Genomic DNA, 23997 nt, shown 5'->3' on the forward strand with positions numbered 1-23997 from the left:
TAAAAAATAAATGGAGTCCCAGGCAAGAAATTAAATATATGCAGAGATCAGAGCAGATCACACATATGAGGACTGTGGGCTTATCCAGTTTCTCTTTATCCATTTTATTTATTCTGTGGAGTTGGAAATGTGCCTTTATAATTTTTTTTTGCTTGATATAAATATCAAAACATTAAAGAAACATTGACCAATTCTTCTATGCTGTATGCTTCACTGGGTGCTTGGGAGATTTTATATCAATAGCTACAGCCAACTGAGCATTTATTCTGTGTCAGGATATTTACATACAATTTCCAACAATCCTAAAATAACACTGTTAGGTAGGAATTGTTAGTCTTTTTAAAAATAGATAAAATGTTGAAATAGTTGTTTAAGTTGATACCATAGTAGGTAGCAGATCTGGCATTCAAAACAAAGACTATTCTGATTACAAAGTGTGTGGATTTTGCACGTATAATTTTTTTCATAGATGTAACAGGCTATCTTCACCTTTCATTTAGGAATTTCAGAGGTCAACGAAGAGAAAGACACAACAAAGCTGCAACATTATGGTATTCCTTAATGGAATTCCTGTTTCCTTCCTTGCATGCCATTACTTCAGGTACATTTTTGACAGAGCAGCCTGGTGATAATGTTTTAAACCTAAGTTAGCTCATGTGACACCTCTGCTCAGACTCCCCAGTGACAGCCTACCTGGTCTGAAGATATCATTTTTTCTTTCCCATGCTCTACTCTTTCTTCTGTTTATTGTTGGTTACACTGCCCACCTTGGTGTTCTTGAAAGACTCAAGGCAGGCTTTTGCCTCTGGACTTGCACTAACTAATCTTTTGCTAGAAGATTCTTCCCATACATTTTATTTTATTTTTTCTATCTATCTTACCACACCCCACCTTCCCTGACTCAAATGTCTAAGGAGTTTTTATCTGCTTCATCCACTATTACAACCTCAATCCCAGAGAAGTGGCTGGCACCCACAGAAAACATCTATTTGCTATGTATTGAATGAATATAAATGAATGATTTAATTGAATAATGAGTGAATGATTGAGTGAATGGGCCAATGCAAACTGTGATGTAATAAGGGTATGTGCAGGCTGTTATGGGCTTCCAGGTCTAACTGTGAAATCTAGAGAAGGCTTGACAAAAAGGCACCTCAAACAGGGTCCTGAATGGTGGGTTGTGGTTAGCCTGGTGTACAAGGAAGGACAGAGGTTTTGGCCAGAACATAAAACAATAAACAAATGGATAGGGTGACTTTAAAAAGCATCGTCTGGTTAAGGAAATGAAAGCACAACAAACTGATGTTGAATAGAGCACTTGGAAAAACCTGGAATGCTAGAAGGGAGCCAGATTAGGAGGAAATTGAATGCCAGCCATGTTTATCAGATAAGGTTTTAGCAGGAAAGTTGAACTTACATGGTAAATTTGAGAAGACATTAATGAAGGGAGCTCTTTACAAGGGTGTGAGCCAGGTTAAGAGAAACCAACAAGATATGGTGAAGCATTCCCCACCTAGAGACACCAGCAAGCTGCCACTCACAGGCCTGAAAAGAAAGGGCAGAAAATGATGACAGTAACACAGCAAGAGTAATTGAAACTCTAGGAGAGGATATCTGCTTTTTGGCTTTAATAAGACTTTGCATCTTGGACAGGATACTTGCAGTGAAGTTCAAATAGTCTTCTTTAAACCAAATCATGGTTTAAAAAAAACCCCACACAAAACAGATTAAATTAAGCCAGACTACAAAACCTGGTTGATCTTTGAGAAATGTTGAGAATGATGAGTTAACTTGGCTCAGATCACTTTTAGTTCCTGTGGATTTAGCACACAAACAACGTAAAGGGCACGCATGAGACCACAGACACGGTGCAGAGAGGAGAAGGGGCTCCCCAGTGCCTCCTTGTTCCTTCCTGAAGTGTACTCCAGGGTGAGGAGCTGCAGCAGCCCATTTGGATAGAGGTCGTGCCTGGCTAGCGGGATCCTGAACCACAGAGTCACTGTTCTAAGTATTCCTTTACCAGGGCATTAGGTGAGGAGGTACATTTCAGCACTCCAGAGCCTAACTTACATACAATAAAATTCTTGTTTAATCATAGTAGCAAATTTCTGCATTTTTAAAACCTGACTCTGCCACTAATTGCATAATCTTTCATGAGTTATATAGGCTTGTTGTGCTTCATTTGCCTAGACTATGACATGAAATAATATTACCTCCCTTATAGGTTTATTGGAATGATTAAACGAGCTAATTCATGAAAAACACTAGATGGGAACCTGGCATATAGTAAACATTTACAAATATTAACTGTGATTGTATTTCTTGTTTTACCACTAATGCTATTAGAGATTTTGGGGAGAGGCTTTTTAATCTACCAGATAAAAAAGATATTCATGGGGCCTTGAGAATATCTGTATTATCTATCTCTATCTATTTCTATCTATATGTATCTATCAATCTCTTTGATTTTCTATCTATTTATCTATCTATCTATCTATCTATCATCTATCCTCTATCTAATAAAAATTACTGGAAATAGAAAATAAGATAATTGAGGACAAATAAAAATGAACAAGAAAAAATTAGAAGAGAAGATAAACAGCAGATTAGGCCAAAAGGAGCTGAAGATATGTGGCTTTGGTGTAATAAGAATCTGATGTAGATAACACAAAAAAAAGTTCAATCAAGGGCATGCATGTTAGAAGAAAGTATTGGTCCACAGTGCACATTAATGAAGAAGGTGTAGCTATACTATAATGCATTGATGTAATTGTTTATTATTTACTGTACTAAAATTTATGGAGGATCAATTTGTAAAATTCTGACGATTTACAAATATAAGACACTAGAGGCCCAGTACACAAAATTTATGCACTTGGGGGGGTGTCCCTCAGCCTGCCCGCTCGCAGTCCGTGAGCCCTCGGGGGATGTCTGGGACCTCTCACTCCTTACTGCCTGCCTGCTCGCTGCTCCTTACCGCTTGGCTCACTGCTCTTTAGCACTGCCGCAGAGGAGGGAGAGGCTCCTGCCACAATGGCTGTGCTCACCAGCTGTGAACTCGGCTTCTGGCTGAGTGGCGCTCCACCTGTGGGAGCACACTGATCACCAAGGGGCAACTCCCGCATTGAGTGCCTGCCCCCTGGTGGTCAGTGTGCATCCTAGTGACCAGTTGTTCTGGTCGTTCCGCTGTAACGGTCGCTTAGGCTTTTAATATATAGACTAGAGGCCCGGTGAACAAATTCATGCATGGGTGGAGTCTGACCGCCCCGCCCCTGATGGGGGCCTATCGGGGTGGGGCCGGCTGATGGGAGGGGCCACAGGTGGTTGGCCAGCTGGCCCCATGCCCGATCGGGGTGTGTGGGCTGATTGGGGGTGGGGCTACCCAGGGTGAGGGGCCTCCAGAGGGCTCCAGGGTATGTGTGGCCCATCTCACTCAGTTCTGATCAGCTGGATCCCAGCAGCAAGCTAACTTACTGGTCAGAGCGTCTGCCCCTGGTGGTCAGTACACATCATAGTGAGCAGTTGAGTGGCCTTAGCATATCATTAGCATATTATGCTTTGATTGGTTGAATGGAGGACCGGACAACCGGACACTTAGCATATTAGGCTTTTATTATATAGGATAAGAGAATTTGTGCCAGCAAGAAGTCTCATCATAGAAGAAGTGTATATATACTAGTACAGTATGTTATTTCTATAAGAATAGGAAAGTGACTATCTTTATTGAATGCTTTGTTAATTAGAAACAAATGATTATAAAGAGAGAGGCCAACAAAACATAGACATTTCTCATCTGTAAACCCATTTATTCTTTAGGACTAAATATATCATCTCAGATAAGGGTCATATTGCAGGGCATTGCAGCCAGGGATGCTCAAGATAACCCCTCAGTCCTCAGTGTGGTGAACTTAGTGTTCAGGCCGGCCTTCAGCATGAGCACTCTCCTCTGTTTATTGCAGTAGGATGCACACACATCATCACACTCCATGTGCACCAAGCAGAGCACTGCTGAGAAGCAAAGCTTGAATGGAGGTGTTGTTGGATATGTTCACTATTTTCCTTCATTATAGAAGCTGATGATACCAAACTGTGATCCTGAATGATTAGCGTTTGTAGGGATATATTTATATCTGGACAACTTTTCAAAGTAAGGTTTTTCTGAGTAGCATCATTTGAACTATGTGCTTCATGAATTGTATGCAGTACACAGCTAAATAAATTCTGGGAACTAATTTTTCTTGTCATGAGACTAAGGCCATTGGGCTGTAATTACATTTGCTGGAGGGAGCACACAGTTTTCCCCTTCTTGGAGAGAGAAGATCATATAAAGTTCACCAGAGTCATTAATCCCTTTTCTTTAAGGCTGTCAGCTCAGCAGTACATTTTCATAATTGATAATTTCCAACAGGTTACTTGGCAGGATCCCTATTTCTAGCATTTGTGTTAGAAAAAGTGAAGGATTTTCCATCTTCAGTTAAATGTTATTTAACCCACAGATGACTTCATGTATTTTTTTTATCATTAGTGGTAGATTTTACTAACAATACTGATGCTTTTGTTTTGATATTTGAAACTTTTACACTATGGGTAGTCTTGTGAGAGGTGGAAGTCTGCTAATTAAATTCCTAAAATAGTTTGCATTTGCTAATGAGTACTTAATGAGATAAATCTGAATGTAAAACTAGTCCTATTCCTTTACAAAACACAAAATATTCAAAAATTAATATAAAGATGCAAGGTGGGGAGGAGCTGACCACATTGGTTTAAAAACTAGTTCAGGGGTTCCTTGATGTCCCAGTTGTATCAGATAAACATTCTAGGTATGAGAGCTTTTCATTTATATTCTGAACTAAACCACGGAGATTGTAACTTTCTGGGGAGAAAGACCTTATTTTACACCTTTCCACCTTAAGATATATATATAATTTCCAGTCTGCATGAACATACTCTAAGGTTTCTCACTGACTTTAACTCACTGGGTCTGCAATAGAACAGTGTCAAAGATGTCTTGCAGGCAGTGGCTTTAAAACTTATATTCCAGTTTCTAATCATTCTACAGAGATTGTTGTGTACAAAGACTACAGATGTTATTAAAATATTCAAAGAGAGTCTTTAGTGACTATGTGAAGCTTATTTCAGGATTCTATTTTAAAATCGAAATTTTTAAAATAGAACATGAATAATGTATACTATTTGACACTAAAGTCCGCTTCTCTCACAAGGTCCTTTCATTTATCTTGTATTTTTAAGAATATGGAAGGGGTGTGTGCATACTGTAGAGCATCTCCACATGGTTGTCCTTCCCTGGTCTGGAATTATGGGTAAATCCTTCATGTGAGCACAAGGTCTTTTTGGATAGCTATAACTTTTCTGCCTTTCAACATGTCACCAAGTAGGGTAGAGGCTGTCATTTCTGTAAAAGGAAAAGTGCAGGACAAGAGAAACAACAACATAATTCTATTCATATCACTTATGAAGTCCTACTTAACTAAGCAGAAGTGAGCCCTACATAAGGAAATTAGACTCAAATGATACTTTACTATCAGTGCTCTTTCTCAGGATTGTTATTCCCATTCATAATCATTCCAAAGAATGTCATCATCCTGAAAAACTCTAGATGTGCTATTAAAATAATCGAATAATAATTTTAGTGACTGTGCACAACACATTTTAAGATTCTCTCCATTGTATAATGAATGTAGAGGACACCTAGTAGCTGTCTTAAAATAGACTTTATTTTCCATTGGAAAGCTAATGAATAATTTTAATTATATTTTTTAAATCAGAAAAGGAAAATAATTTAAAACCTGCCTAATGCATTCTCATTTCTACTAATAAGATTTTCTCTACTTAGCCCTGCCACTGCTTTTGCTTTTTACTTTTTTAAAATATTTTTATTGATTTCAGAGAGGAAGGGAGAGGGAGAGAAAGATAGAAACATCAATGATGAGAGAGAATCATTGATTGGATGCCTCCTGCATGCCCCACACTGGGGATCGAGCCCACAACCCAGGCATGTGCCCTTGGCTGGAATCGAACCTGGGACCCTTCAGTCCACAGGCCGATGCTCTACTCACTGAGCAAAACTGGCTAGGGCTGCTTTTGCTTTTTAAAAGGATATTTGGCACATGTTACTTATTGGATAATCTAATTGGAGTTTTATTTTTAAGTCATGAGAAAAAATGAGGTCAAGATTCTTAAAGACTTTTTACTTACTGTTCCAGGAGGTTAAAGGGGAAGTAAAAGACAAGATGGTATACTGGTAATTACTGGGGTACCTTTAACCTGATGTCTACTTTCTCCCTTGCATTGCATAAATATCTCTCAAGAACAGGAAAAAAAAAAATACTCCCAAAGACAAAACACGTGTGGACACAGGCAAGGACAGGATGCTCCAGGGACTTTGTCAAAACTCTGGGACATTGGCTGCTATGTTCCAAAGTCCTTTGCTTCATTCTGAACTCATAGATTGTTCACCTACCTGGACAAATGGTGGGAAGGATCTCCTGAAGAGCTAGACAAGCCCTTGGAAAAGTTATGGTCTTGAAGCTCAGGTGCTATTGTCTAGTCATTGGGTTAAGAATATTTTTAAGAAATCATACCACTATCTTTCCTATAAATTCACATAGTTTTAGTGATGCTCAAATTAGCCCAAGGTAAGTTAAATCCAAAGACTATTCCAAGCAAATAAGAAGGGATTATGAGTATATGTGCACTAAGTGGAGATCCTCATGTCAGCCTTGTGGAATTAGTGATACAGAAAGATTGAAAGATTTTCATATGCATAGTGCATTCCATAGAGAAGACATGTATAACATGGTTCTCAAATGAATCTGGTCTGTTTAGGGTAAGCCACGCATAAGGTAGTATACTAGTATGTTTTCCTTAGCAATAAAGAAGCTTGTAAAGACTTGTGTTTACATGTTGACTGTAATACTTTGTAAGTGAAAAAAACTCAAACATATTAATTACTCCTATTGTTAAATTCTTCATCTGTAAAATAAGATTAGTTAAAATAGTTCCCTTGCTTGATACCAGGATATCTTTTAGAGAATGAATGTCCTTATTTGAGACATCTGTTTCAAACTGGGGCAGAGATAGGAAACTTTCAAACACATGAGTTTGTAATAAACAGTAGAAGAAAGTGACAGGCCATTCACTCGGATAGGTTGGTAGAAATTGACAAGGGAGTTTGTGTAACAGGAAAGTATAATGTTCTATTTAAAATCATCTGCTACACAGTGTTTCAATAAATGTTTGACTCCATTACCTGCTTAATTTCTTCTGTGTAAAAAATCTATAGCAAAATCTGTATCCCTCATGAATGGCAATTTGTGGGAAGGAAGACATGGAATCAAAAAGTGAAAACTGGAATTCAAGAGAAATTCAATATATAAACAGCAATAAGATACATAATACAAAACTGAAAATCCATTAGGATCATGCAAACAAATCTGAAACTGAAGAAATTAGCAGAAATGTTGGAGAAGGCACTAGACTTTCCATGTGAATAGGCTGGGGTTTGAAATGATTCTAAAGTAGATGATATGGTTGTAAGAATACAGAATTCGATTAAATTGAGATAATGTAAGCACATTATTTTAACAACTTGGTCAACTCCACATTTCTTATACATATTTTTTTTTTTTACTTCCTCTGGATTTCTATGCCCTCATGTTTAGCACAGCTACTCGACTTCTATGATCCTTCTGGGATCAGCTCTTACTGATAATGTCCTATTATGAAATTCTCTGAGTCTGCAAAATGGGGGTAATGATGCCTACTTCAGAAAGTTTTGAGAATTTACTAAAATATAATATTGGAAGGGGGCAAGTTGTAGAGTTCAAAGTATTAGAAACACCCAGTTTTGTGTTTAAGTGAGCTCACAACTGCTCTAATAAGAGGAGAATAAAGTCAAACAGAGAACAGAGGCTTCTTCCAACAGCTACCACCTTCTCTGGACAATAGAGCTGGAAGGAACCGTGTGGGTCTTCAGCATGTCTTTATGGGGTCCTCTGATTCACAGCATATCGGAACCAGAATTCAGTTTCCTCGACTGCAAGGTCAGGGCCCTCTGTCCTTTCCCGAGGCCTCTGTGCAGAAAGGTGTGTCCTTGGTGCTTCCATACTAGACAGTGCGATGATAGATTTGAAAAAGTCCTGGTTCCTCAACACCGACACATCTAAGTTTCAACTGAGTGGTGAGTGTCACTTGGAGATGGATGCCAGGCCTTAAGAACAGATCCTTACACTGGGCAATTTACTTTCATTTGGAAGTCATGATTGGATTTGAACTATTTTTTAATTTACTGAGTATAAATAATGGCTCATTTCTTCTCGTTTCTTTAAATGAGAAATTGGCAGCATTGATTTAGGATTGGTTGAGATTGGGGTGGGAGTGAGGCCTATGTTTCTCCAGAATTTATCCTGCTGTCATTTAACTCAATTCCTGCTGTTTCTGCTCAATGGCAACAACATGTTGCTCTGATATCCTTTTATATACGTGCTGACAGCTTTGATGTTTCCACTCTGTCTTTCTATATCCCCCAGATGGAGCACACACAGATCTCTTAACCTACCCCCACAGATCTTATTTTGTAAATTCTCTCTACCATCTTGTGTCGTCAAAGCTTTCCATCTGTTATCTTTTAAAGAAAATTCATATAGAAAATCAAAAGGGCAAGTAGAAATAAAAATACAACTTATTTGCTTTTTCTATCTACTTCATTTTCCTTGTTCGCTCATTAGCAGTAATAGTTTACAAAAAGGTAGTAGGCATGTTATCTAATGAGCAATTGGCTCTGTCTGCATAGCATCATGGCCAAGTCAGGTGACTCTTTCTGAAAACATCACAAGTTAGATTTGGTGCTAAATACAGTGAAAATGATTCAGTGTAAAAAAAAGTTTGCTTTTAACCACATTGTAAAGAAGTTCATTAAATTTGACATATAGTATCTAATCTGGATGATTCAAACTAAGAGAAAAGAGAAGACAAGAGAGAGAGGTGAGAGAAATATTAATTTATTGTTCTACTTACTTATGTATTCACTAGAAGCCTGGTGCATGAAATTCATGCACAGGGGGGAGGTGTCCCTTAGCCCAGCCTGCACCCTATCCAATCTTGGACCTCTTGAGGGATGTCTGACTGCACGTTTAGGCCCAATCCCACCGGGCCTAAGCGGGCGGTTGGACATCCCTCACAATCGAGGACTGCTGGCTCCCAACTGCTCGCCTGCCTCTGTCTAATTGCCCCTAACCGCTTCTGCCTGCCAGCCTGATCACCCCCTAACCACTCCACTGTCAACCTGATCGATGCCTAACTGCTCCCTGACTAGCCCAATTGCCCCTAACTGCCCTCCCCTGCCAGCCTGGTATCCTCCTAAAGTGTCCTCCCCTGCTGTCCTTGTATCCCCCCCAACTGCCCTCCTCTGCAGACCTGGTCTCTCCCAACTGCCCTCCTCTGCTGTCCCAGTCACCCCTAACTGCCCTTCCTCCTGGCCTGATTGCCCCCAATTGCCCTCCCCTGCAGGCCTGGTCCCCCCCCAACTGCCCTTCCCTGCAGTCCTGGTTTCCCCCAACTGCCCTTCCCTGCTGGCCTGGTTCCCCCCCTGCAGGCCTGGTTCCCCCCAACTATCCTCACCTGCAAACCTGGTCCCCCCCAATTGCCTCCCTGCTTGTCTGATCCCCCACAACTGCTCTCCCCTGCTAGCCTGGTCCCCCCAACTGCCCTCCCCTTCCGGACATCTTGTGGTGGCCATCTTATGTCCACATGGGGGCAGCCATCTTTGACCACATGGGGACAGTCCTCTTGTGTCTTGGAGTGACAGCCAATTTGCATATTACTCTTTTATTAGATAGGCTTTGTTGCTTCTTTTATGTACCCTGACCAGGGATTGAACCTGCAGCCTTGGTGTATGGGTATGACACTCTAACCAACTAAGTTACCTGTCCAGGTAACATTTCTTTTTATAAGCTTTTATCTCAGATTAATACAAGATAACCCTGAATCATGTTTTATTAAGGTATTCCTGAGAGGCTGAATAAATTTTGAAGCCATTCAGTATTTTACCTATACTCTTACTTGAGACTGAAATACACATGATTTAAAAATGTTATATATTGCCAAAACCGGTTTGGCTCAGTGGATAGAGCGTCGGCCTGCGGACTGAGGGGTCCCGGGTTTGATTCCGGTCAAGGGCACGTACCTTGGTTGCGGGCACATCCCCAGTGGGGGGTGTGCAGGAGGCGGCTGGTCGATGTTTCTCTCTCATTGATGTTTCTGGCTTTCTATCCCTCTCCCTTCCTCTCTGTAAAAAATCAATAAAATATATTTAAAATAAACAAACAAATAAATAAATAAATAAATAAATAAAATGTTATATATTATGCACAAACACACATCTATCTATCTATCTATCTATCTATGTATCTTCATGCATCCATCCATCTGTATTTTTGTGGCATATTTTCATGATGTTGGTCTCTGAAACTGAGGTGTTGATTATCTCTGCCATTTCTGTACCTTTTTCTTTTTTTTAAACTAGGAATGCTAATTATGTCTTCTGTGTCCAGATATTTTGTTGGTGGGATTGGCCCAATAACAGCTTTATTAACAAAAGTAGACAAAGTATAAAACAATGTCTTTCTGACATAGCCGGTATTTTTAATGTTTTGATTTATCTAGAATTGGCATTCCCACTAATGACCTTCTCCACTAGAGATTTTAAGAGCTCTCAAAACATAAAATCCTTTTATCATTTCATTTTTCCTAAATGCATAAAGGTAGAAAAAATCATTGATTTTTATTATTATTATAATTACTAGGGTGCTTTCAACAAGTGGGTTTATGTAAAATAATTTTAAATGTAGTTAAACCAACACAATGTATAAACACCTCACTCATAAGACAATAATTAATTGATTTACAGAAAAATAAAAAATCAATTTGAATAGTAATTTATAGGAAAATAACCTCCTTCTCCTCTCCCGCCCGTCCTCAAAAATTCAGAAATGTGAAAACTTACTAATATACATTGTTTTCTGTGTAATTACATATAACTCTAGAAGGTTTCCTCCCCCCAAATTTGGTGCAAATGAAGTTTTTAAATAATCATCATTAATGTAATGGTAAATTTTATATATAATCTTCAACATGGAGTACCCAGATATTTGATTAAACATTATTTTTGGTGTATTTGTGAAGGTGTTTCTAGATGAATTTAATATTTGAATTGGTGAATGAGTAAAGCAGATTACTCCTCCTGATGTATATGAGCCTCATTCAATCCATTAAAAGCCTGGATAGAATAGAAAGGCTGAGTAAAGACAAATTATTTCTTTTTGCATGTCTTTGAGCTAGGATATTGGTCTTCTCCTGACTTGAGAGTGGAACTTATACCATCAACTCACCTGGTTTTCAGGTCAGACCAGGTCTTCTTAATTGTGTGAACAAATTCCTAATAATAAATTTACATTATTAGGAAGATGTATATGTATACATGTTATTATATATTATATTGCCATATTTAATATATAATAACATATAATGTTGCCAGTTTGCCATCCAAAGCAGCATGACTATATAAATTCCAGGGAAATGCAGTTATATTCTTTTAAGATTTAATATATATAATGTAATAATATAATATAGATCTTACAGCAGGTCTCATTCATTGGAGAATCCTAACACATGTAACTTATTTGAATGCTATTCGATAACAAAAATGTAAAAAAGAAAACAAGTCCACTATTTTGGATGTAAAATATCATTTTTCAAATTTTTATATTATTTTTAGTATTCTAAATGTATAAAATGAGTTCAAACTATATTATAGTAGTGTAGTACATGTAACTATTTGTATAATTCCACCATGGCAATTTCTGTACACAAGTGCCTAAAATTTCACTGATACAATGGAATTACATATTTCTTCATCAAGGATGAGGTTTGAAGGGCAAGTACTTTTTTAAAAAAATGGTATAATATTGACTCCAATTTATATGAAAGTGAATCAATAGCATTACAGACCTTTGAGAGTTTGTTTTCAAAGATTGGATGAATTAAAGATGGTAAAATGGCTGAAAACTGTCACAGAAGGAGAAAGAACACGGGGGGAGTGATTAAGTACCCTAAAGCTTCTTTTTGCCTACTTCACATTTCAATAAAGTGAACCCTAATAAAGACCACTCTCCCAAAGATCACTAAGTACATTTCTACTCTGCTTGGACCCTCAGAAGTGATTCCAGGGATAACTGGTCACCTTCTCTAAAGATTTAATCTATTCTCTAACTAGAACTGTGTGAAATGTAGACTGCTGAACAGAGGTTAGTTTATCTAGGGCAGCCTGACCCACTCTGCAAATTCTAGGAGGGTGAAGAGAGAAAATATTCTTTTTTTTCTATTTGAGCTTATTGTAAGCATAGGTACTAGAAAATTCTTCCAATAATGGGTAGAGTCATGTCTCAATTGTTTACTTGTCAGGATCAACTTGACTGCTTTCTGAAGATTACTGTGACATAGTAAGTGTTAGAAACAATATGGTAAATTATAAAAAATAAATAGATGACAGCCTGAAATGTTGTCAGTCGCTGAATAGTAAAAATAAAATTTATATATTGATTTTGATATGTAAAAAAATGCTAATTTCAATTTTATGCTGAATTGGGTATCATTATAGAATTAAATCGTTTGAGTACTCATTTTCACATCACAAACATGAAATTTTAAACTTAAGTTCTTAGCTATCTGGTTAAGAGCTCCAAACATTCAATATTATTCTATATTAGTTTCAGATGTCCATCAAAGCAGTTAGAAAATCTTGTAATTTAAAGAGTGGTCTCCTCATTGCTTCAGGTACCCATCTGGCCCCATATTTATTTATCTGGATATTACTGACTATATGCCCTATGCTGTAACTTTATGTTTTCTTTATGTTTATCGTTGGCACTTTTACAGATAAGGGACATTTTCTTTTTTTTTTAATTACTTTATTGATTAATGTATCACATATTTGTCCTCAATGCCCCCCCCCCCATTCCCATCCCAAACCCCTCCACATGCATGCCCCCACCCCCCTGTTGTCTGTGATCACTGGTTAGGCTCATATGCAAGCACACAACTCCTTTGGTTGATCTTTCTCCCTTATCCCCACCCTCCCCTACCTTCCCTGTGAGGTCTGACAGTCTGATCAATGCTGTCCTTGTTCTTCAGTCTATGTTGTTCAGCATTTCCCCTAGATGAGTGAGCTCATGTGATACTAGGAATACACTTATAGGAACCGAAAATGAGAGAAGCAATAATAGTTATGCTGAGAGGCAAATGAATCAGTTTATAGTGAGTTTATTTCTGGGCCAACAGTTCTTAATTCACACAATAACAAATTATCAAGTTAAAATCAGTTTCTGGATTTCTAGTATTTATTAGAAAATAATATACTATATCACTCACAGAAATTTCCTAATGAAATGGGAAATATAATATAAATACTCCTTTAGAAGTCTAATAATAACTAATAATCAGAAGTAAGCTCAAAGACTACAAATCCACTATGTTTTCCCTGATCTCTGAAGGCTCTTTGAGGCAGGAAGGCTTTGAATACCCAGCAAAAGAAACATTTAACAAAATAAAGAGAAGCCTTATGGAATGGTAGAAAATATTTTGAAACCATATATTAGATAAGGGGATACTATTCATAGTATATAAAAAATTCAGACAACTCAAGAGAAAAAAATAAACAACCAAAGTTCTGATTAAAAAATGGAAAATTATCTGAATAGACATTTTTCCAAAGAAGACATACAAATGACCAATAGATACATGAAAAAAGTTCTGAACTTCATTTATCATCAGGGAAATGCAAATCAAAATTACCATGAGATAAAACAAAACACCTGTTAGATTGTCTATTATAAAAAAAAATAAGAGACATAACAAGTGTTGGCAAAGATGTGGAGAAATGGGATCGCTTGTGCACTATTGGTGGGGATGTAAGTTGGTAAGCCACTATTAAAATTTAAAATTAAAATTAGAACTTAAAAATTGAAAATAAAACTGCCGTATGATACACAATGCCACTTTTAGATATGTATCTAAAGAAAATGAAATCACCATCTCAAAGAGATATCTTCACCTCAATGTCTTTAGCAGCATTATTCACAATATGCAAGACATGGAAACAATCTAAGTGTCCACTAACAGAAGAATGGATAAAAAAATATGATACACACACACACACACACACACACACACACGCACACACACACACCAGAATATTATTCAGCCATAAGAAATAAGGAAACCTGCAATTTAATACAACATAGATGGAGTTTGAGGGAATTATGTTAAGTGAAATAAGCTAGAGAGAGAAAGACAAATACTGTAGGATATCAGTCAGGTGTGGAATATGAAACAGTCAAGCTCATAGAAAAAAAAGAGTAGAATGGTAGTTGTTAGGGACTGAGGAATCGAGGGAAATGAGATGTTGTTCGAAGGGTACAGACTTCCAGATTTAAGATGAACAATTTCTGGGTATCTAATATACAGTATGATAATTATAGTTAACAAAATTGCATTATATACTTAAAAGGCACAAAGGGAGTAAATGTTAAATATTCTTACTACAAAAAAATAATGTGAAGTGATGAATGTCTTAACAAACCTTACTGTGGTAATAATCATTTTGCAGTATATATGTGTATCAAATCATCATGTTTATATGTTAAAGTACAAAATATTATGTCATAATTATATTTAGTAAAGCTGTAAAAGAAAAGATTTTTGGAACTAGATAGTGGTGCTATTTTTCAGAACATTGTAAAAGTACAAATATCAGTAAATTGTATAGTTTAAAATGATCCATTTATATTATATTAATTTTATCTCAATAAAAATAAAAATACACACAAAATTGGAAATGGAACCCTTCCCTCCAAAAAATACAGTTAAGCAACGTTAAGATAGAAAATTATAGTACTAACTGCAAACATTAGTAAAAGGCAAAAGTCTCAAATCAATAGTCTAGATTCCTACCTCAAAAACCTAAACAAAGGAGAGCAAAATAAACCCAAACCAATCAGAAGAATGATGATAAAAAAGAGGAGAAATCAATAAAATAAAAACAATAGATAAGAGCAATGAAATAGCTAGCTAGTTTTTGAAATGAATGATAAAACTGTAACAAGTAGTGAATAAAAAAGATAAAAGACACAAATGACCAATTATCATAAATGAAATGGGTTATTACTACAGATTTTTCAGGCATCAAAATTATCATAAGGGATTACAGTGAGCAATTCTATACACAAAAAAATCTGACAACTTTTATAAAATGAATCAGTTTCTAAAAAAAAACATCATAACTCACCCAATATGAAATTGATTATTTGAATAGCCTTATATCTATTAAGAAAATTAAATTTATAATTTTTAAAATATAAATTAAAAAAAATAAATTGCCAGTTCCTGGTCCCTATAATTTCACTGAAGAATACTTTCAAATATTTAATAATAAAAAACATAAATTCTGCACAATCTCTTCCAGAAAAATAAAATAAAATACTTTATAATCCACACGCTGATGCCAAAACTGTACAAAAACACAGAAAATTACAAACCAGACAGAGACAAAAGAAAAAGGAAACAAGGGACCAACATCCCCTTTGATTACAGACACAACAGATTTTAGTAAAATCTAAGCCAATTAAATCCAGCAATATATTAAAAATCTATACACCATGACCAAGTTGATTTTATTCCAGAGTTATAAGGCTGGCTCAATATTTGAAAATAATGTACCTTACTGTATCAAAAGCTAAAGCAGAAAAAACATCTCATGTTCAATCAATCAATTCAAAAATAATTTATTTGCTAAATTCAATACCAATTATGATAAAAACTCTCAGAAAAATAGGAATAAGAGAACTTCCTCAACTTGATAGAGAACACACACACAAACACACACACATATAAATGTACTTATATATACATATACTGGTATCCATATATATATTTAATAAAGACAATGTTTATTTCCTAAAGTAAGGAACAAGGTTAAGAAGTCTATCAACTACTCTTAATTAACATAGGACTGAAAATTCTAGTCAGCAATAATATAAGAAAATAAAATTAAAAGCACACCAATTGGAAAGAAAGAAATTTAAAAAATGCTATTTGCAGTTGAAATGTTTGTATATGTAAAAAGTCCCCAATAATCTAGCAAAAAACCTTCCAGAACTAATAAGTGATTTTAGCAGAGTCATAGGATAAAAGATAAACTTAATTTTTTTTTAATTTCTTTCTACCAGCAATGAATACACAGACATTTAAATTAAAACACCATTTATAATCGCTCAAGGAAATAAAATAGTTACAATCTAACAAGTCAGACACAGGACTTGTATGTGGAAAACTACACAAAGCTATTGAAAGAAATCAAAGAAAAATATAAATATACTAGAGGCCTAGTGCATGAAAATTCATGCACTGGAGGGGGTGTCCCTCAGCCTGGACTGCCCCCTCTCACAGTCCAGGAGCCCTCAGGGGCGGGAGGTGACCCGGCGATCAGGGGAAGACGACACCCCATCACACCTCTGCTGCTGCCACTGCCAGCAATGCAAGCCTCAGCCAGCCCTGGTTACCTGAGCCTCGGGCGGCCCTGGGCAGCTGGGCAGCCACCATCTGAGGCTTGCCTGTGCCTCGGGCATCAGCTGGGCAGCCGCCATCTGAGGCTTGCTTCTGCCTCGGGCCATCCCTGGGCGGCCAGGCGACTGAGGGGACTGGGGGATTCCAGAGGCAGGCACGCGGCAAGGCTGGGCCCGCCAGGGACCTGGCCTTGCCACATGCCTGCCACCCCAGCAGGGCTGAGGGGACTGGGTGCCGCCATCTTGTGGCTGTGGGTGCTGCCATCTTTGAGGGTGTGGCAGTCAATTAGCATATTCCCTCTTTATTAGATAGGATGTAAAGGCATACCATGGTCATGGATTAGAAGACTCACCATAACAATTCTCCCCAAACTGATAGAGGTTTTTGTTATGTAATTTCTTTCACAATCCCACCAATATTTTTTGTTGATATAAAGAAGATAATCATACAAGTTATATGGAAAGACAAAGCAACTAGATAGCTAACACAATTTTGAATAAGAAGAATAAAGTGGGAGGAATCAGTTTACCCAATTTCAACATGTATTATACAACTACAGTAATCAAGACTATCTGGCTTGGTGGAGGATCATACACATAGATAAATGGAACAGAACAGAGAACCCAAAAATATTCTTACATACATATGCCTAATTAGTTTGTGATGAAGATACAAAAGCAACTCAGTGGAGAAAATAAATAACCTTTTAACAAATGATGCTGGTATTGGACATCCACAGGCAAAATATAAAAAATGACCTTGACCTAAATCTTATATTTTATTTGAAATAAACTTAAAATATACACTCAGTGGCCAGATTATTATGATCTCTGAACACATAATAATCTGGCCACTCAGTGTATATGTGTGTGTGTATATATATATATATATATATATATATATATATATATATTTATAATCAGAGGCCCCGTGCATGAATTCGTGCATGGGTGGGGAGCAGCCAGCCTGGCCAGTGAGAGGGGACATGGGCGGTTGGCTGGCCTGCCTGCTGGTCTAACTCCTGGTTGAGGGGACAATTTGCATATTAGACTTTCATTATATAGGATATACACTGAGTGGCCAGATTATTATGCGTTCAGAGATCATAATAATCTGGCCACTCAGTGTATATCAGACTTAAATGTGAAACATAACACTAAAATGGTTTTAGAAATAAAGAACATGAGAAAATCTTTAGAATCTATGGGTGGACAAAGAGTTTTTTTTGTTTTGACATCAAAAGCACAATTTATAAGAGGAAAAGTTGAAAAATTGGAAGTTATAAAAATTAATTTATTTTTTGCTTTTTTAAAGATCCAGTTAAATAGAATAAAGAGACAAATTACTGAGTGGGTTATAATACTTACAAAGCACATATCTGCCAAAAGATTGGTGTCTAGACTCTATAAATACTCAAAAGTCAACAGTAAAAAAGGATTTTATTAGAAAATGGACAAAAGATATGAAAAGGATTTTCATGAGGGAGATACACAGAAATAAGCACTTGAAAAGATATTTAACATTATTGGTCATTGGGCAAATGCCAATTAAAACAAAAAGACATATATCACACACATATCAGAATGGCTAAAATAAAAATAGCAACAACTCCAAATGGAGGCAAAGGTGCCACAAAACTGGGACACTCACCCACTGCTGAAGGGAATTTAAATTACATGGTTGCTCTGAAAAATAGCGTGGCAGTTTCTTAAATGGTAAATATGCAACTTTCACACAACCTAGCAACAGCACTCCTCAGCTTTAATCATAAATAAGTGAAATCTTGGCTTTACAAAAACCTGAACATGAATGATATAGCAATTTTATTCATAATAGCCAAACACTGAAGCAATCCAGATGTCCTTCAGCAACCAAAGGGTTAAATAAATGCAGTATGCCCATGCCATGGAATACTCAGAAATATAAATGAATGTACTACTGATGCACAGAACATCCTGGATGAATCTCCAGAGGATTATCCTGAGTGGGGGGAAAAAATCCTTCTCAAAAGGAAAGGTCACAGACTGTATGATTGCACTTATATATAGCATTTTTGAAATGGTAAAACTGCGGAAATGGAGAACAGCTTAGTTATTGCCAAGGATTAAGTAAGTGGTGGAGTGGGAGGGAAGCAGGTGTGATTCTAAAAGGGGTGCTTCCAATGATCCTTGTGGGGCTAAAATTATTCCATATCTCAACTTCATCAATGTCATTACCTTGGTTTTGATATTGGGCTAAAGTCTTTCATGATGTTACCATTGGGGAAATAGGGTGATGGTACACTGGCTCTCCCTGTATTATATCTTAAAATTGCAATGTACAATTCTCTCAAAATTGAAAGTATAATTTAAATTAAAAAAACAACTAGATTGATGATAAAAATAGGATAGAGACACAATAATCAAAATATTGGTTAACGACCTATACAAAAGTATAATAATTAAAATATTAGTACTGTGTTACACATGCCTAGTGGTTGAAAATACATAAATACTACAATAAATATGACATTTAATCTTTTAAAAGAAAACCCTTCAAAGCCTAAATAATTTTATGCTTAATCAACCACTGGGAGACATGTTTTATTATGGTAATTCATATGGTTTTTATATTTTTTAAAATGTTACAATGTTCTGATGAGTTTTATGAGAAGAAAAATAAAAATCAAGTTTTCCTCAGAGTCATAATAACTGTGATTTTTATAGGTTATAGGAATAATCAACAGCATAATAGACAGCTACACTAGGAAGAAATTTTAGGGCTTAGATAATCATGTCATTATTCAAAGGACTTGGTCAATCATCATGTAAAGATAAATTCCTTATTTAATACTAGGTTGACATGCATTAAAAATGAAAGTAATTTGGGTTAGAAAGTATTATTTTCTACAAACTAACTCTGTAGAGGTTTGGCAGAAAGTGGGAAATGTAAGGATCTTAACTTCATTTTAAGCTGATCTTTGTAAAATGGAATTCTTCCAAAGTAAGCATTTATAGTAACATTTGGAGGAAAATGTAATATCGAAATCTGGACAAAATGCATTAATTTAATCCATGTGTGCCTATATTTAGCAACTAACTAGAGAATTAATATCAATCCTTTCTATAGTGATAAAGACTCAAATTCTTCACAACATTGTAAACCCTTCTTAACTAAATCATGGTTATAATAATAAATTCAGATCTTGAAAGGCTTAAACACAAGAGAAAAAAGAACTTAATAAGGAAAGTTAATGAATTACAATCCATTCAAACTGTATATTCAGAAAGACTATGTTTCATTGGAGAGCTTTCACTAACTTAATAAATGAGAATTTTCTGTCCTGCATGTAAGAAATAAGCCTGGGTAACCAAACAAACAAGGTCAGCTCATTGATCAAACAATTACTAGGAAAGAAGGAAGGTGTTTGAAGGGCACTTTATCTACAGATCTGGACCATGACCTTGACACCAGGGTGTTATTTTTATTAGAAAATAGCCTTTTACCATAATTTTGTTTAGAATTAATCATTTGAGAAAAGAAGTAACTTCTCACACTGTAAGGTAAAAAATATCTACAAGACAAACCTCAAGTTATTTCCTCACCTACTTCTTGTTTGTGGGTTTCAAAGACAGAAGCCACCTTGACGAAGTAATGGAACATTTAATGAGGCATAGGATTTGATAATTTTGGAGTTATGTTTTTGGAATTAGGCCATATAAACCCCAAGAGATCCTCTTTGTTCCATAGGCATTAATTAACTGTTTTCGAATGCTCTGAAAGGTTATTAACTATTCTAAACTAACTAACCAGCCACTCTGAAACTGGTGCTCATCTCTGCCTATGGTATGTGTGTGTCTAAAGATACACACACACACACACACACACATCCCTTTCCAAGTTCTCTTCTTGAATATGTGTACTTGGGAAAGAGAGAACTGTGATCTACAGGAAAGAGCTGGGTTACTGAGATCCAGTTTTGTAAGGGAACATCCTTCAGAAAGAACTGGTTGTCAAAGTGGAGGAGGAGAAACAGCAGTACTCAGTAAAACTGCGATGACAGAGTAAGTGATAATAGCAAAGAAGATAGCAAAAATCTCTGTTTATATGTGTAAAAGGGACGTATAACCAAATTCAGGTATATGAATAAGTAGAACTCATTTTTCTATTATTCAAATTGATTTTTCAAATAGTCTCACTTAGATGGAATAGAAAAAAAAATGCCCTAACCGGTTTGGCTCAGTGGATAGAGCGTTGGCCTGCGGACTCAATGGTCCCAGGTTCGATTCAGGTCAAGGTCATGTACCTTGGTTGTGGGCACATCCCCAGTAGGTGGTGTGCAGGAGGCAGCTGATTGATGTTTCTCTCTAATCGATATTTCTAACTGTCTGTCCCTCTCCCTTCCTCTCTGTGAAAAATCAATAAAATATATTTAAAAAAAGAAAAAAAAAAACGGAAATAAAAATGTGTTAGAGACCTTCTCTATCCATAAATCTGTGTCCAAGTTGTAGGAGCCTTAGGAATTCCAAAAGGTAGGTGAACCCTCTTGTCATTGCTTTACTCATGTAAGTTACCCATCATCCTCTCTGGTCATTGGCCAACAAGCCTTATAGGTAAAGGTTAAGTTTTTCCCACAGCCCTTTCATTCCCACTTATCTAAGTGGCACATTTGTGATGTACTGGGTGTCCTGAGAATTATCTTGCCATCCTCTGCTTCCCTAGGGTACAGAAATCTAGAGCAGGTCTAGACAGCCTTATTAGTCCAGAGCCGCTCTTGGGACAGTAGTGTATCCTGGCACACTCCTGGAGGACCTCCTCCTTCCCAAGGTTCTTCCCAGAATTCATAATGAAGGACCCTTCTCTGCAAGACACACTAGCATTTTAATCGTCTCATTTTTCCTCCTCCTCTCTTTTCTGCTTCAATACGGTTCAGGCTTTTCTACTTGGACCACTTTAGCAAATGGAAATAGATTGAGTTAGGTCTTTTGGGACCATTATACTGCCAGAGATAATAGAAGTTTAGCCAATAATAACTGAAATTTTTCTAATTTATATACCTGGTGTCTTCTCAGTTTACGTTAAGGACCAAAGCTTGTAGAGATAAAACCTTACAGCATAATTCTTTTTTTTTTTGCATTCTGACCTGTCGAATATCTCTCCTAGGGCAAAGAACTTATAAATGCCTCAATATTTTAATTTATGGAAAATAGGTGAGTAGAGAAACAAAGGGAGAGATTATATAAGAAGATAGATAGAAAGTCTTAGAGAATCTTCTATAGCAGGAGCATTAAAATCTTATTAAACATTAGATCAAGTGGTAAGAATTTCTAAAATGTGAGAGACACATGAATTCTTTATTAAGAACAATGTTAAATAAAGTTACTCCATACTAGATAAAGGTCTGTGGGACATGAATCAAATGTGAATCAAAGGCACATAGTGATTTCATTGATCTCCAATTTTCCTTTTTAGGTAATCTTTCAAATAAACATAAGACAATCAATAGTTAAGATAGTTATTTACTGAAATTAAAGCAAACAGTTGTACAACCGTATTAGTATGGGCTTTCAACTTAGATGGGTAAAAACTTGTGCATTTGATACAAATTAAAGCTAAATACTCAATAGCTGTTGAACATAGGTAGTCATGTGTTACTTTCTTACTAACTGGTTCAGGTATATTGAGTAGTATTAGGGAAACAATTCAATCCCTATAGGAAACTCAATGTTTTCCACTACATCCATCTCGATGAGAGCAAAATTAGTAGGAAACAAGGTAAAATACTATGATATTATATTTGAAATAGTATCAAATCATTATCATGTGTCAAATTTATTCAATATATAACCCATTGAATCCTCATGACTGCCTTGGAAGGATACACTATTATTATCATTTACAGGTAAGGCAACTGAGTACCTAGAGGTTACATGGCTTGCTCAAGCAAAATCAGGCTTTACACCTAGGCAGGCTGGTTACAGAGTCTGTGAACTTCCCTCCCTTCCTCTACCTCGCAGAAGTTCCATTTTCCTTAGACCTCAGAGGACAAGAGATAATTAGCTGAGCACAGAAACAGTAGGGCTTCAAAATGGTGTTTCGATTTAAGGACAGTCAAAGGCAACATTGTTGTTTTGATCCAAATTATTAAAGAATTTTAATAAATTCATGTTGGTTGATTGGGATTAATGAAAACATAAATGTGTTCAATGGATTAAAGTATTGACATGTGAGGATATGTCACTTAAGTGTATAATAGTTAGCTTAACATTTCTCTAAATCCCTGTCTAAAGGTTTTCTCTTTTCTTCGTGATCAGCTGTAGTCAATCTGTATCTGAGTACTTGTGATCATAGGGGAATATGAAGTGCAAAGTAGTAATGAGAGTCTTTAGGAAAAACCAAAAGTATAAATTTAACTTACTTTCCTAAAGAAACTCACAGGTAATACCATCCAATGACACAAAATTTTCAGTAAAGGTAATGTGTAGAGAAGGAAATTTGAAGTCAGAAAGACTGAGATGTGTACTTGTTTGCACTGTGACTTTGGGAAATTTACCTGACTTTCTGATACAAATAGAAATAATTATGTAGGCTGCTAATGCTACAGCGCATAAAGCCACCTTGAACAATGTTGGTAGTTAATATTAGCAACTATTCCTATTGGAGTAAGATCATTGTAATGGTACCTATGAAAATTGAGTTTTTGCCACCAAAACCTCTGATGTGGGGCAATAAAATTATCTGTTAAACATGAGCTGTTCTTGTCCTGACTCCACTGAGTTGCACAACAGCATACCCTGTCACTAAATAGTAAAGCTGGTGTTTCTAGGCAGTTGCTTAATGTCTCTAAATCTTAGTTCACTCTTATTCAAAATAAACATAAGTGCAGTATCCCCACTGGTTGGTATAAAGATGAAGTAAGTTATCATTTATAAGTTTCTTAGAGCAGTAATTTACACATAATTAGGACTAAGAGATGTTTAATAAATACTCCACAATATGTTTTTTATTTAAACTCAAATAATGGAATGATTATTTAAATCACATACATTTCTTGTATTCTTTGATTTATGATTCAAAAAGACAGGCAATTGTTCCACATATTGTAGAGGTAATCTGAGGTGTAAGCTTTGGATATCCAACAAATACTATTTTAAGAAGTTGTTTAGTTCAGCTTCACAACGTTGGCCTGAAGCTACCTTTTTTATGGGGCCACAATACATGTGAGCATTTTTTAATTGAAATTTTAGTGTACTTTGTGTGTTTAAAGTGAAATAAAGTAAGTAAAAGTTGAATTTATTATATATTTCTCAAGATGTCTGACTTTATATATTTCCCTTGTAAGAGGCTGAGTTTATGCAGGAAGAAAGGAAGATGCCAAAA

The sequence above is a fragment of the Eptesicus fuscus genome, chromosome 11, assembly GCF_027574615.1.
Source record: "Eptesicus fuscus isolate TK198812 chromosome 11, DD_ASM_mEF_20220401, whole genome shotgun sequence".
Taxonomy (NCBI): domain Eukaryota; kingdom Metazoa; phylum Chordata; class Mammalia; order Chiroptera; family Vespertilionidae; genus Eptesicus; species Eptesicus fuscus.